A 16849-nucleotide genomic window follows, 5' to 3' on the forward strand; every position below is an offset into this window, starting at 1 on the left:
CAGACATAGGGATATAAAAATGAAAAAGCTGGCATACTGTGCTTACTTTCATTCCATAGTGTCATATGGGATTTTTTTTGGGGTAATTCATCAAGCCAAGCTAAATTTTTCCGGGCACAAAAACGTGCAGCTAAGAGTTATATGTGGTGTGAACTCAAGAACATCCTGCAGAAGCCTGTTTAGGGAACTAGGGATACTAACTACTGTTTCCCAATATATTTATTCCTTAATGAAGTTTGTCATTAAAAATATATCACTTTTTCAAACCAACAGCTCAATTCATGGAATCAACAGTAGAAATAAGAATAATCTTCACAAGGATTTAAAGTCACTTAGTCTTGTACAAAAAGGTGTGCATTATTCAGGAACACACATTTTCAATAACTTGCCAGCAGCCATAAAAAGCTTAACAACCAATGAAATTCACTTTAAGGAAAGCCTAAAGGATTTATTGGTGGCCAGCTGCTTTACTCCATTGATGAATTTCTCAGTAACGCGCGCGCGCGCGCGCGTGTGTGTGTGTGTGTGTGTGTGTGTAAGTACAATCTAACTTCTGCACCATTTCAGTGCAGTAATGTGTTCATTGTAAATAAGTATTATAGTAGTTGTATTACACTTTTATTACCTTATAAAGAAATAAAACACTTTTTTATTTTTAATTCAGTGCATTAGTATTTGTAAAATGACTCTTTCGTATAGTGTTCATTAAAAAAATGACAATCATTCTATTTGGTACCTCTGGAATGGTACATTAGTTTATTTGTTTTAGTTGTAAATATTTGTCATGTATTGTTGTTGTTTTTCTGACATGTTCCACATCCTGGAGGACCTATTCACTACGGATCAAATGGAATGAAAGTAAATCTAATCTAATCTAATCTATCATTAAATGCCAATTAATAGTGCATCAACGATAAAGCCTTCGCGAGAGAATACGATAACCAAGCCAAGAGAGAAATGCGTAGGTTCGCATCCCACCACATGCAAATTTTTTTTTGTTATTTTGTCGAAAACTGAAATTCTAAGCCCGTCTGTAAAAAGTGGCTGGTTGCTGTTGTTTTCTCTGTAAGAGTCTATCTAAATTTTTTTCCCATGTTATCATTGTTAACACTTTCTGGTACTTTCTTAATACAAGTGTGTTCTGCACTATTCAATGTTGTTTACATTCCGTCTAATTTGAGACCAAGGATGAAATATACATTTAGCGATTTCCGAGTGTGTGATTAGTCAGGACCTAAGAGGACAGCTTAAATTACTGCGAGTGAAACGAGCAGCAATAGCATTCATATTCTTTCTTCTCACAAATATTTCGCTGTTTATTTCAGAATATGTAGCGATTTCCGAGTGTGTAGTTCGGCAGGAAGAGAGGGTAAATTGTAGTGAGTGAATCGAGGAGCAATAACACTTCACATTTTTCTTTGTCATATAATCGATAGCCGATATTGTGCGACGTCAGAATGGCGTCAAGTTTGCATTGTTGTAAACGACTATTATACCTTCCAACAATTACTTCTGCTTCAGTTTTGAATTCTCGACAGTGCCGTTATGTTTTAAGCACACTAACTTTTCTCTTTGCTTTTGTTATCGAGCAATAATTTTAGAAGAAAGCATAAAACAATGATACCGCCGAATTTATCTTGTGGTTGTACGAGATTTTGCGTCATCATGATGAATTACGAGATGCACAATCTCCATCTCTAATGAATAGAAAACTTTGGAGGGCGTAGTGGTAGGCACTAACATTCTGCTTTGGTAGTGGCTGAATGAGATTGTGGATTATTGTAATGAATCATGAGAAATAGTGGTACGGTTTTCTAACTGTACTCAGATAATGCAGTTAACTACTGAAAAGCCAGGTGCGGCTCTCGTTTTTCGTATGCGCTGTTCTCATTGAAAATTTCTTATAAATACTTATATTGCCACGGAGTACTTTCATTAAACACATACAGATTTTCAATGAGATTTTCACTGATAGATCAAATACAACAGTAACGCCAGAAAGAAATACAGCCGTTAAAAACTACCGCCACTGCAATTTTATGGATCTGTGCGTTGCAGGAGAAGCAGAATGTTGGAGAGTTGGTCGACGCCGGCTGGTGTGGCCGAGCGGTTCTAGGCGCTTCAGTCTGGAACCGCGCGACCGCTACGGGCGCAGGTTCGAATTCTGCCTAGAGCATGGATGTGTGTGATGTCCTTAGGTGCGTTAGGCTCCAAATGGTTTAAATGGCTCTGAGCACCTGAGCACTATGGGACTTAAATTCTGAGGCCATCAGTCCCCTAGAACTTAGAACTACTTAAACCTAACTAACCTAAGGACATCACACACGTCCATGCCCGAGGCAGGATTCGAACCTGCGACCGTAGCGGTCGCGCGGTTCCAGACTGTAGCGCCTAGAACCGCTCGGCCGGCGGTTAGTTAGGTTTAAGTAATTCTAAGTTCTAGGGGACTGATGACCTCAGATGTTAAGTCCCATAGTACTCAAAGCCATTTGAACCATTTTTGAGTTGGTCGACTGCTGTTTCAGTGAGAGCAAGAGAAGACCGCCGGAATAGCCAACTTTTAGGGTCGTTTCACACTTGTCCGGCTGTCGTATAAACAGCGCCGATACATTGTTGTCGGGAGGTAAATTGCATGACACGTACACTGATCCGGCACCGGCTTAACAGCCGGACTGCTACTGCAGCCCCTACCGCCACAGCCGGCTGCCGGAGACGGTACACCAAGTCGACCAATGGAACAGCGGCTACGGGGCATTGCTGGCGTTCTCAAATGGTTCAAATGGCTCTAAGCACTATGGCACTTAACATCTGAGATCATCAGTCCCGCCGGCCGGAGTGGCCGAGCGGTTCTAGGCGCTTCAGTCTGGACCCGCGCGACCGATACGGTCGCAGGTTCGAATCCTGCCTCGGGCATGGATGTGTGTGATGTCCTTAGGTTAGTTAGGTTTAAATAGTTCTAAGTTCTAGGGGACTGATGACCTCCGCTGTTAAGTCCCATAGTGCTCAGAGCCATTTGAACCATTTTTTCATCAGTCCCCTAGACTTAGAACTACTTAAACCTAACTAACCTAAGAACATCACACATATCCATGCCCGAGGCAGGATTAGAATCTGAGACCGTAGCAGCAGCGCGGTTCCGGACTGAAGCGGCTAGAACCGCTCGGCCACAGCAGCCGACGCTGGCGTTCTCATCTGGTGGTATTTGACATTTGTTGTGGTAGTACTCAATGCTTTTGCGTTCTTTCGCATGAAATTATACTTTCTGTTCTTATCTCGATGGCCACTGAAATATTTACGAAACCAACATTACTTAAAACGAAAGGAAGCTAACCAGACCTAGTTGAACTTCAATTGGTGCCTTCACGCACAAGTCAGATCGGTTTGCAGTATTTCTACATAGGTAAATCCGTCCTTGGATGGTTTTGACGACGATGAAGTAGTGAAATTCCAGCTGAGAGTGTTACAAACCGTTTCTGAAATAAAAGAAAAGCCGGTATATACAAGTGCGGCTCTTATCTTAGCACATACCATGACGGACACATCCAGCATTGGGTGGCCACCGCCGTACTCTACAGTCCATTAAGCAAAACTGCTCAGGGACATTTTACACATGTCCCGCTGTTTCAGGCCATTCTGAAAACTCATCACTTAATTCGTCTTTTTATGAATTAAATCATTAAATTTTTCTTGAACTTATTTTTCATTCAAGATTTTTGTCTGTTGCAATATTGTATTAATACTTTTCAAAGTGGAGGAACAGGAAATAAAAGTTAGAAAAGATTATTCACCTTTCATGTCACCCACGACGCTCTAATCCCAGTCACGCATAATCTTCCAGGAAATTTCAGATCACCACACACTCCACCACAGAGTGAAAATTCATTATTTTCATACAGTTTATTTACAATGTTGACTTGCACAACAACGTATGGTTTAATAGGAACCTTTCTGCGTTATTTGCCTATCGTGTAAACCGCGGTAAACATTTGAAGCTCCCAATATAACCATCAAATTAGCCTGTCAAATCGACTCTTTGACAACATAGGACTGCCTCAAGTTGGTTCTCGTCTTGCCACGGTGCCATACAGTTGCGTATCATTTACGGACCGTACTTGTTTGCTCGTTTCTGTAGTTACCGTGTATTCCAGAGCAAGGGGTTTTCTCTAGCCTGGCGGTAATGAAACTTTCCCGAATATTCCTAAATGGATGGTGGTCGAAGCCGATTAGGATGTATTCGATAGCAAGTACTTTCCTACTGATGATCAGTGTTTTCCAAAACTCACTGCACAGTATGTTCTAAAGTTCTAAACGAAGTAACACTTTTTAGGAGCGACATAAGTGGGAACAGGAAATGGCCAACGACAATGTCTACATTCAGCTCCTCATGCTGACTGGCTAAAAGGATTAAACGTTAAATAATTTCGTGAAGCAGTTTGCAGCATAGCCGGCAGGCCTCTTGGTGGGGTACAGAATTCGTGTGCGCTCTGCGACGGGGGAGGGGGGGGGGGGGGGTGTTTTCGCATCGTATTTCAGAAGTTGGGAGAGGGTGATTAACCAAGTCATTTCTTGCAGTACAGATAACTGAGAGATTCCGAAAGTACATTCGTGAGTGATCGTGGATATCGGGCTGAACTGTCCGATGTTCTAGTAAGTGTTGCCGTTAAGCGGGCGTGCCTAGGCTCGGCAGGTGCGGCGCTGACATCTGTGAAATAACGCCTCCCGTGACTCGGTAGAAATAATTAATTATTTGTGTCAAAGGAAAGATATATTTTGCGTTAACTGCGGCGATCATGTAACGCTGATTGTCTGAGTGTTAATGCCAAGCTTACTGTGATTGGCGTGGCATTAACATCTCTGGTACTACTATAAATTACGATGCGTGACCGATTTTGCGCTCTCTATTGTTCTAGCGCTTTTCTGTTAGCCTCTCAACTATCAGGTTCTGTCTTGTCAGACATTTTAGCTCTGGTGAGCTCTGTTTCTTAACGTCGCAATTATTATTTTTATCTTACGACGTATTATTCATCGCAATTACCGCGATGTTGCTATTTCCCGCAATGATTTGCTCTGCTGATGAGCATTCTGATTTCTAAACCGGAAATATTAGACTTTACTTACTTTCTTACTCACTGGTCATACCGGACTCGAGAGTCCATTACCGCAGCAACATATTTTCGCCATCTGTCCCTGTCTAGCCGGCCGCGGTGGTCTAGCGGTTCTGGCGCTGCAGTCCGGAACCGCGGGACTGCTACGGTCGCAGGTTCGAATCCTGCCTCGGGCATGGGTGTGTGTGATGTCCTTAGGTTAGTTAGGTTTAAGTAGTTCTAAGTTCTAGGGGACTTATGACCTAAGATGTTGAGTCCCATAGTGCTCAGAGCCATTTGAACCATTTGTCCCTGTCTTGGGCTATTTCCTTCCATTCACCTTCAATACCTAGGCTCCTCAAATCAGCCTTCACATTGTCCTCCCATCTACGCCTCGGTCTCCCCACAGGACGTTTTCCCTCTAAATGCCCTACCAGTACTCTGCGCACTGCCCTGCCCTCATCCATTCGAGCTACGTGACCAGCCCATCGCAGCCTACGTGATTTAATAATACTGATTATGTCAGGGGTTGAATAGAGTTCGTGAACCTCTTCGTTATGCAGTTTTCGTCACTCTCCGCTAATATCATCCCTTTTTGCTCTGAAAATTTTCCTCAAAATTTTGTTTTCAAATACTCGAAACGGCTTTTCATTTTGCACAGTGAGAGATCAAGTCTCACACCCATACAGCATAACTGGTAGAATAATAGTTTTGTATATTCTAATCTTTAAATTCCTAGACAATATGCGTGATGAAAGTAATCTATTCAGTGAGAAGTAGCACGCATTTCCCGCCCGTAATCTCTTCTTCAGTTCGGATTCAATCTCATTTCTCGAAGTGATGTCCACGCCTAGATACTTAAATGTGTTCACTTTTTCAAACTGCATGTCTCCAACTCTTAACATTTCCTGATCTACTGCTGTTGGCACTCTAGTAGTAACCAGGTATTTAGTTTTGTCTTCACTTATCCTTAGACCTACATCTCCACTAGCCTTGATTAACGCATTCGCATTTGCTGAAATATTAGACTTTATTAACGATAACTGATTTTCGTCGTAATTTGGCAGATTCCATTGTGTTTTCTTTGCAGAAGATGTCTATTTGTAAATGTAGGAAATAATTTTTGTAAATAATAACCTGAACTGTTGTAAGAAAGGGGTTTTTCACAAAATTATTTAGTAGCTAGATTTCCAGAGTCTCAGATATTCTATACTTCAACATTAGTCGACCCAAATTCTGGACGCTAATAATAAAAAATACTTTTATTTGCAAAGTTTCACCCTGCTCTTTAAAAGCTAGCCATCATACAAACCAAAAACGATATATTTACTGCTGAATGACTTCTTCCCGATTTTGCTACAGAAACTACAAAAGGTAAATCTCATGTTGCTAACTTAACTTACAAAAGTTACTATTTACTGTCAATAGAAGTCATCTCAATTATAAAATGTTCTCTCTATTTAACAAGATTTAACATTGTTTCAAGTAATATAAATAGAAAGTTATATTTTAATGGCGCCCAACGTGGGGCCATGATTTATCAAATTTCTCTATATCTAATATCAAAGTTTTATTCTTTTTCATACTACAATCTGATGTACTCCGTTACGAGCTGTTGTAATCATCAATTCCATGTATTCGAAGCCAAAAAGCAACGAATGAGGTAAAATCACACAAAAGAATTTTTGGTTTTGCTCTTTCAAGTTCGTAGTTTTTTCTTCAAAAAAAAAAAAATCTTTTGATGCTCAGTAGAAGTCAAACCGTAGTTAGAAGTAGTATTAATCAGTGAATTTTAGAAGTTAGTGCTACGGAAAATCAAAATTTTCAAAAGCGACGCAAGATTGCTTTTCGTGTGCAAAAGGGAACACGAAATGGCGGACTTGGCCGAGCACTGATAAATAAACGTCGCATCGAGGAAAATTAATTTATTCATTCTTGTGAATTATTATTGCTGCGAATATTTTGTGTTAATTTTAAGATCAAATATCCATATGTAGATTTTTCTGCCTTTGAATAATTTTTGGTTATGGTAAAAGAAGGAAAGAAAGATAATTTTCCCACTGAAGCAATGGCTTCACCGGCTAATATTGATAGCGAAGCAGAAAATAATAATGATTCTTTAATGGATCTGAACTTTGACCCATTAGAAAACCCACTACTTAATCCGACCATGGCAGCGAATTTAGAAAACGCGCAGCCAAATGCCGACGCTAATACAGGCGCCGAGCAGAGCGAACGAGAGACAGAGAAATATGCAATCTCAGCAGTAACGGATGCAAGCGTTTTTTGCTCGACCCGCTTACCGCTTTCTTACAAAAACTTGAAATGCGTGATCGCGAGCGCGATCGCAAGCAGGAAAAACGCGATCGCGAAATTAAAGCTGAACTAGGCACAATTAAATCCGAGCTAATTACAATAAAGGCAGCTTACGCTCCAATTTTAAATCAAGTCACCAAAGCTTGAAACTGATGTGAGCGAGTTGAAAACCTATCACGATGACGAAAAGACGAATGTGGAAACTTTAACTTATGCACTCGCCAATATTAAGCTCAACAACCAGAAAATCCTGGACGAACAATTAGAAAGTCACAGAAAACAATTAAATAAAGACATATCCAATTGGATAGCGGACAAGGAATCTGAAATTGATTCAAAAATAAATGCAGCAGTCAACAATGCTGCGCAGCGCGTACGCGCAGAGATGTGTTGGTGTGCGGAAGCAAATTACGACGAAGTGCGTAATATGTACATTCCGATAAAGAAGACATCGACGAAGAAAATCCTATGTGGAAGCGAGAGATAAACACCCGCGTAAGGAACCTGGAAAGTGATACCAGATCGGAAAATAATTTTCCATCACATTGTGAAAATCCTATCATTGGCATTAAACCCACTTACGGAAATGAAAAAAATATTTCAACCACCCGATATAACGCCCGTCCAAGCTAAACACGAAAATGAACCGTGTGCTAGCACAACTAAGATAGAACAAAGTTTGTTGAAACATCATCGTTTCCAAACTTTTTCCGAAGTCCACCCCACTGTCTTCATACGAACCTTCTTACCATGTTGTTCGACGGAGTATCAGAAGATACAGTTCGTTATGTCACACATCATAGGTGATGCAGCTTTGTGGGCGAGCGAAACTTCAGAAGTATGTGACACATTAGCAGATGTTGAAAGAGCGTTTCTTTCTACATACTGGTCCGCGGGTATTCAGGAGCGATTGCGCAAAGAAGTGTATTCGCCCGAATTGTACAACCCGCGTAAGGGAAGTTTGCGGAAATACTCCGAAAGATATATTGCGAAGACGACGTATTGGTCGGAGCCAACCTCTCACAAAGAAATGCTCCGCATACTGAAGGCAAAACTTCCCATCCACCTAAGAGAAAAGTTGATTAATTTACCGGATGAGAACTTGGAACAGTTTCTGTCCGTGATCGACTCAATGGATCTCATCCAAGAAGCCGCTAAGTCGTATCAGGGCTTATTCCAACAACTGCAATATCTATCACAATAGTCATAACACTAACGTCAGTGACGGTAACAAAACAAACAACACCAGAGTGGAAAGAACCAGTACGCAAAAGTGAACGCGGTTGCCTATAGTCAAAATAACCACTCAGCAAATGAACCAAACACGAATTACAGAAATAATAAGTGGAATCATAACAACGGTAATCTGACAAATGGTTCCAATAGGAAACGGAAGGATGGTAACGGAAATGGTTACAATGATTCCAACCACGTAGCAAAACACCATGGAAAAAACAATCGGGAAATTCCTTGAATAATAGCAGTAATGTATCGATGCAGCAAGGTGAAAATGACAGAAACAAATGCAGTCAGCGAAATCCTAATCATGGAAATGGTTGACCTAACCAGCAGCCAATTTTATGGTTTGGGAATCCAACGCAAAACACGATTCAAGCCATGCCTGTTACTCCGAACCCGAACTAAGCGTTCTAAACAGCCTTCCTAGTGCTGTCGTATTCCAAAGTGGGGGCAACTTCAAATCTGACCCGCAACACATTGAGGTACAACGACGGTGTGGATATCAGGAAAGAACTTGTACAAGGGCCGAACACATTCAAACAAACGGAAGATTATGTTGTGAAAGCTGCAACAAAAGTTTCGATAAACGGTATCAGTGTGGAAGCTATAAGAGACACAGTAGCAACAACCAGTGTATGAATTGCGCATTACACAACGAAGTGAATCGCATAAGGAGACTTCCTATTCTGCCTGTACAAAACTGTCGCGATTCTGGTGCATTAGGCGCATCTAACAGTGTGTGAAGCAACAGGTGCAAGCCAATTTAATAGTAGAAGACGAGAACTTACGTCACTTCTTACTCATAAAAAAATTGTCAGTTTCCTGCATTCTTGGCTGAGATTTTCTGAGCAGTAGGGACGCAATGATCGACCTACAGGCGGGAAAATGTATAGTAGTTACACATGATGGTAAAAGAAATGCACTGCAGCTCCGAGCGTGCACAACAGATCCTTTCGTAACGTTGTTGTAAAATTAGTAGGTCCACGCATACTACATATTGCGGAACAATTTGAGAAGACAGAATTCTTGCACTCAAATGATTCAAAAGCACCCATGCACAGTAATCTTGTCACTATCAAAGCTAAATTATCAGAATCATCCTATCAGATAAACCCGGCGTAATAAAAAACTGAGTATAACATGGAAGTTGCTCCACATGAGAAATTTGCAGAACATCGTACCCCCTAACATGGACTAAAGAGGAGGCTGTAAGGGCGGAAATTCGTCAAATGTTAGAGTGGGGAATCATAGAACCCTCATACTCACCATACAGCAGTCCCATTTTAGCGGTTTCTAAATCAGGGGGCAAAATAAGATCAGTACTAGACACACGCAACATCAACAAAACAATAATACCTGTACAAACTAGGCCTAAAAACTTGGAAGAATTGCATCAACGTTTTCATGGAGCTAAATATTTGTCTACTATTGACCTCCGATCGTCCTATTGGCAAACTACTACGCAGTGAAAGGTCAAGGAAGTATACTGCCTTTATATTTGCTGGACACAGTTATCAATTTCGAGTGCTTCCGTTCGGTTTGAATGTCAGTGCTGGAGTATTTATTTCCGCTCTGGACAAGGTTTGAGGACCAGCGATGTTAGATAAAGTCACAGTGTATGTGGATGATTTGTTAATTGCCACAACTACGCGGGAAGAACATGTTGATCTACTGTGTAGAATTTTCATAAATTTTTCCGACGTGGGAGTAACAGTGAACCTCGCCAAGTCTAAATTTGGACGTTCAGAGTTGAAATTTGTCAGGCATACTATCTCACCCGACGGAATTGTTCCTGAGCCGGGGAAGCTCGATGCAATTGAACAATTTGCAATACCCACGACCAAGAAACAGTCTTTTCTCGGCCTTACCTCATTTTTCAGACGTTTTGTGCCAAATCAGTTACTCAATGATGAAAATCTTTTGTCTCTACTACGCAAGAATAACACTTGGGTGTGGAGTGAATCACGTCAGGAAGCATTCAATAAAATGAAGTCCGCCCCGTAAATGCAAACTTGTTGCACCAACCAGATATGATGCAAGGCTTTTGTATTGCTACTGATGCCTCATTTTTTGGATTGGGCTCTTGTTTGTTCCAAACCATTAGTTCTGGAAATAAATCGCGAGCAGGACACTGTCAGATTGTGAAAGGTCATATACTGGAACAGAACTGGAAGCTCTGGCAGTCGTCTGGGCCCTTAAAAAGTTCGATTACTATGTATAATGGAAAGCGTGTGAGGATCTAGTATGACCCTCAGGCGCTCAGCTTTTTATTGTCATGCAAATTGCCACACGCAAGACTTGCGCGCTAGGCGTTAGTATTGAAAGAATACTGCCTGGAAATAATGCATGTTGAAGGACAGGCCAATGTCATAGCGGATGCGCTATCGCGTTTACCACAAGGCGTAACTGACTTTTCAAACTGGATAGAAAAGGCACAGGAATAAATTTTTGCATCTCTGTAAAAATTCCGTCTGTTACAGGATTCCGACCCACAGTGGGAGAAATTTTAAAAGTTTTTAAACAAAATACACATTGTGGTTTTACCAAGCATTAGTCAGTAAAGGATGGAATACTATATCACCGCACAGTGGAAAACAGTGATAAATAGTGTATCTGCGTACCTAGCAGGCACCTAACAGACTTAATTTGGTATACTCACAATGTTTGGGGACACTATGGTTCTGTAAAGTGCACAAGAAGGTTAAAAGATTACTGTTATTTTCCTAATATAAATCGTATTGTTATCGACACGTTGAAAATGTGTACAATATGTCAAACGTGTAAACCAAACAACTACAGCAACCACATGTTTTTGCAATCCATTCTGCCTAACAAACCATTGCAAACCATCTCACTGGATGTCAATGGTACATTACCAACCAGCAGAGGATGTGTAAAGTACTTAGTAGCATTGTACGATATTTTTACGAAATATCTGAGAATGGATCCTTTCAGAGCAGCAACTTCAAAAACCATAATTTTAAAATTAGCCACTGACTACATTCCAAACGTCGGTAAACCTGAATCCAACATTTCTGACAACGCATCTTATATCACTTCATTTAATTTGAGAAATTTCCTGGAAGAAAATGAAATCAATCACACACTAGTATCTTTCTGCTACCCCCAGTCGAACCTGGCTAAAAGAATTTTCCGTGAATTTAATAGATACATAAAGACATACATTCCTCAACAGCAAACGGTGGATACATCACGTGAAACCATTTCAGAAAATTTATTATCACATCCCACATTCTTCAACACATTTCACGCCACACGAACTGATGTTTGACAAGCCACAGGAAGAAGATTGGATCAAACCTTTACCAAGAATAGCTCAGACTAAATTGTCTCATGATGAAAAAGTTAAGGATGCCTTGCAAAACGTATTGAAACATGCAGCGCAATGCAAGAAACACCACGACGTGTGTGTGAAAAATGTTGTTGCTTTTCAAATTGATGAGAAGGTATTAGTAAAAAACCACCGTAAGTCATCACGTCTGAAAAGACTGAATAAAAAGTGGCAAAGACTTTTTATTGGACCCTATACAAGGGCGATGTACTTGAGGACGATATTATGGAAATGGGAGAAGATGTAGATGAAGATGAAATGGGAGATATGATACTGCGTGAAGAGTTTGCAGAGCACTGAAAGACCTGAGTCGGAACAAGGCCCCCGGAGTAGACAACATTCCATTGGAAATACTGACGGCCTTGGGAGAGCCAGTCCTGTCTACCATCTGGTGAGCAAGATGTATGAAACAGGCGAAATACCCTCAGACTTCAAGAAGAATATAATAATTCCAATCCCAGAGAAAGCAGGTGCTGACAGATGTGAAAATTACCGAACAATCAGTTTAATAAGCCACAGCTGCAAAATACTAACATGAATTCTTTACAGACGAATGGAAAAACTAGTAGAAGCCGACCTCGGGGAAGATCAGTTTGGATTCCGTAGAAATACTGGAACACGTGAGGCAATACTGACCTTACGACTTATCTTAGAAGAAAGATTAAGGAAAGGCAAACCTACGTTTCTAGCATTTGTAGACTTAGAGAAAGCTTTTGACAATGTTGACTGGAATACTCTCTTTCAAATTCTAAATGTGGCAGGGGTAAAATACAAGGAGCGAAAGGCTATTTACAATTTGTACAGAAACCAGATGGCAGTTATAAGAGTCGAGGGACATGAAAGGGAAGCAGTGGTTGGGAAGGGAGTAAGACAGGGTTGTAGCCTCTCCTCGATGTTATTCAATCTGTATATTGAGCAAGCAGTAAAGGAAACAAAAGAAAAATTCGGAGTAGGTATTAAAATCCATGGAGAAGAAATAAAAACTTTGAGGTTCGCCGATGAGATTGTAATTCTGTCAGAGACAGCAAAGGACTTGGAAGAGCAGTTGAACGGAATGGACAGTGTCTTGAAAGGAGGGTATAAGATGAACATCAACAAAAGCAAAACGAGGATAATGGAATGTAGTCGAATTAAGTCGGGTGATGCGGAGGGAATTAGATTAGGAAATGAGACACTTAAAGTAGTAAAGGAGTTTTGCTATTTGGGGAGCAAAATAACTGATGATGGTCGAAGTAGAGAGGATATAAAATGTAGACTGGCAATGGCAAGGAAAGCGTTTCTGAAGAAGAGAAATTTGTTAACATCGAGTATAGATTTAAGTGTCAGGAAGTCATTTCTGAAAGTATTTGTATGGAGTGTAGCCATGTATGGAAGTGAAACATGGACGATAAATAGTTTGCACAAGAAGAGAATAGAAGCTTTCGAAATGTGGTGCTACAGAAGAATGCTGAAGATTAGATGGGTAGATCACATAACTAATGAGGAAGTATTGAATAGGATTGGGGAGAAGAGAAGTTTCTGGCACAACTTGACCAGAAGAAGGGATCGGTTGGTAGGACATGTTCTGAGGCATCAAGGGATCACCAATTTAGTATTGGAGGGTAGCGTGAAGGGTAAAAATCGTAGAGGGAGACCAAGAGATGAATACACTAAGCAGATTCAGAAGGATATAAGTTGCAGTAGGTACTGGGAGATGAAGAAGCTTGCACAGGATAGAGTAGCATGGAGAGCTGCATCAAACCAGTCTCAGGACTGAAGACCACAACAACAACATATAATAAGTGAGATGCCTATTTGTTAAAACTGCCATTTACAAATAAAGTTAAAGGGTTATATAACCACATGGACTTGAGAAAGTACTATGAATGATAAGGTGTACATAGGAAAACAAACACTTCCTACACTTCGTGAAGTGAACTTTATTACTGAAATGTGATTTAATTTTAATGGTATTTGCTTATACAATTTAACACATCGGTACCATATTTCTCTAACACATAAATTACACAGCTATCTGATCATTTAACAGAGGAACAAACATCTTTTTACTACGTCAGTGACACATGTTTACGCAATTACAGAGTTGGATTACTTCACACTTAAGAAATTGTACTTTGTCTGTACTTTGTGCACTGTTCATATTTTTTTGGAACCATTGTGATACTATGAGAACTTTGAATGATGTATTTGGTAAGGGAGTATAATTTTTAAAGTACGTTTGAGGTAGATGACACTACTGAAATGAGCAGAGAATTTTCTTTAGGTTTTGAAATCATTGGAGGAAGCTACGACGTTTTTGACATTTGACTGAGGTGTTATGATGTTATTTTTACGACGACGATGTGTATTATGCTGTTGAGGTATGTTTATGTCAATAAAATTCTTGACCTATGAAATGTTTTTATATGAGACTGTCTCTGTAGCGGAAAAATGTCGTAAATATTTCCATAAGAAAGTTAAGTGACCACCTGCACGTGCGTCGTCGGCACACAGCTGTGTCAGACACCTGGAGAACAAGCCATTAGGGTGTGCCTTTCATCGCTAATGCGACACACTCGTTACTTGAAAACATGATTTTTGTAATGCGTTGTGGGCACACAGCTGTGTCAAACACCTGGAGAATAAACCATTAGGATGTGCCTTTCATCGCTAATGCGACACCCTCGTTACTTAAAAATTTATGATATTTACTGAAATGCCTAACAAAATGACAAGAAATATTTTTACATCTGCACACCTGATTATGACAAGAGTCTTTGTACGAGAGTTGAGAGCAATTAACTTATGAAATGAAATGTCACATGACTACTGAATGACATTTTTATGCTTTGGTTTGTGTAATTGCTTATTTCATTTGATGTCTGGTTTCCAGCTGTGTTGCAGCATTGCTTTTATAAAATGAGATGCATTTGCTAATGTGAACTCTTTCTGTCAACAGATCTATTAAATGATAATTTTGTAATCCACATTCTTTAAAAAAGGAGCACTTGGAAAGGAAAGAACAATAAGAAGTAACTCGTAACAGTAACACTTAATTTTCTTTTCAGGTACATGGTAATATTTTTTTTTTACAATAAGTTGTTATGGTGCACCACTTTAATTACATAGACATTAAGATGACCACTTTAATTACATAGACATTAGGATGTGAATAGACATTTCCCTTTTCTGCATTGTTGTTTTTACTGTAATATTTTTCTGCTTGAGCTATGTCATGTATAGATATAAGTTTTATATTTTTTATATTTTTATATTTGCTGCTGCTGTTTGCCAGGCATAGTGTTATTGAATTTGATTTTTGCTAATTTCTTAATGCTGCTTGCTTCGCAAATCTGCGTTTTTTTCATTGCTGTTTATATTAACTGTTTTATGTGGTGCTGCATTGGCTCGTCCCTTGATATATATATCTGAGCTCAGTAGATTTAAGTTAGCTTAAGAGGGGGTAGACTATATAAGACACTGACTATGGAGAATAGGTAAAGAATGCAATGCGAAGTTATATGTAAAAGATTTGGGCCCAAATGAGTATTGTACAATCAGAAATAATTATTTTGAAAGAAATATGGATAGAATACAGGAACGAGGTATAGGTAGGATTTTCTTGGAAATAAATGATGAGGTAAGCAATGTGTGAACATATAAATACAGAAAGCATGCTTGGATAGGATTTTTTTGGTGGAAACAAATGTTGAAATAAGACGAAAGATCTATCGAATGAAGTTGTGGGGTGGACTGCAGTACCAAATGTTACACTGAAAACAAACCCTGTCCTTTCCTTTTGTGTTATCCCACTATGTGTTTGGGTACCCTTGTGTATTTGTGTTTTTCCTGTCTTTATGTGTTTAGCTGATGAGAGCTATGTTGTAGAATTTTTCTAATACTCTGTTATTTTCTTTGTAAAGATGCTTAGACTTTATTTATTCTGTTTTGTTTTAATGCTCATGTGTGAAGTTGACGTTTCAAAAGTGATTCTGATCTTTTATTTTTGTACTCATGTCATCATTCCTGTAACACTGCGCTGTTCGCATCCAGCTATAGCAGTTCATGACAACAATGGCAGACAACAATGCAAACTAGCCACATACTGCACACAGCACAGCCAGTGATTTTCATATAGAGCGCTACGTGGCATTACCCATATAAAAATCTAAACAGCCTACTTACATAGCCCCCATGCTCCCCACAAAAAATTTTACAAAATATTTTTGGGCAGTGGCCAATAATGATTTGATAAAATTTTTCATAATTACACTAACAAAGATATCCTATGCACACACTTATTGATACAATGTTGGTCAAAAGCTAAAATTTTCTCACAGTCCATAAAGACAGTCCTGATCATTCATCATAATAGTAATTACAGTTTTTTTCACAAAGTCTCATTAGTAAAAGAAATTGCACACAGAAGTAGTGGATTTCCATGCAGTCTTGAAGAAGTAGTGTTGTCCTTCCAACAGAAAGACAGTGCTGACTCTTGACATGCTGACAGGTAATGCGCCACAATGGAGCAAACCCACAGCAGAGTCAGTCGAAGTTGATGAAGATTGGTAGGTAGGTCATCACAGAGCAGACCCACTGCAGTCCTGGTAGAGAGTATTGGTGGGCCACCAGAGGTGCAGACCCACTGTAGTCCTTGTAGAAATTGTGATACTGGTGAGTCAGCAAAGGTGTAGACCCACTGTAGTCCTTGTAGAAATTGTGGTACTGGTGAGTCAGCAAAGGTGTAGACCCACTGTAGTCCTGGTAGAGATGGCCAGCAGCCATCTGCTGCGACTGTGCAGGTGCACAATTACCATCGAAGAGTCTTGCAGAGAAGATAGCAAGTCCATAAACCACCACTTGTTCACTCACAAAGTTT

General features: G+C 39.9%; 1 protein-coding gene across 2 annotated transcripts in view; it reads right to left on the reverse strand.

The window, feature by feature from the left end:
• LOC126175221 (luciferin 4-monooxygenase) overlaps positions 1-16849 on the reverse strand; it is a 270984-nt gene that overhangs the window by 153820 nt on the left and 100315 nt on the right. The window lies entirely within an intron of this gene.

This window comes from Schistocerca cancellata, chromosome 1, assembly GCF_023864275.1.
Source record: "Schistocerca cancellata isolate TAMUIC-IGC-003103 chromosome 1, iqSchCanc2.1, whole genome shotgun sequence".
In the NCBI taxonomy this organism is placed as follows: domain Eukaryota; kingdom Metazoa; phylum Arthropoda; class Insecta; order Orthoptera; family Acrididae; genus Schistocerca; species Schistocerca cancellata.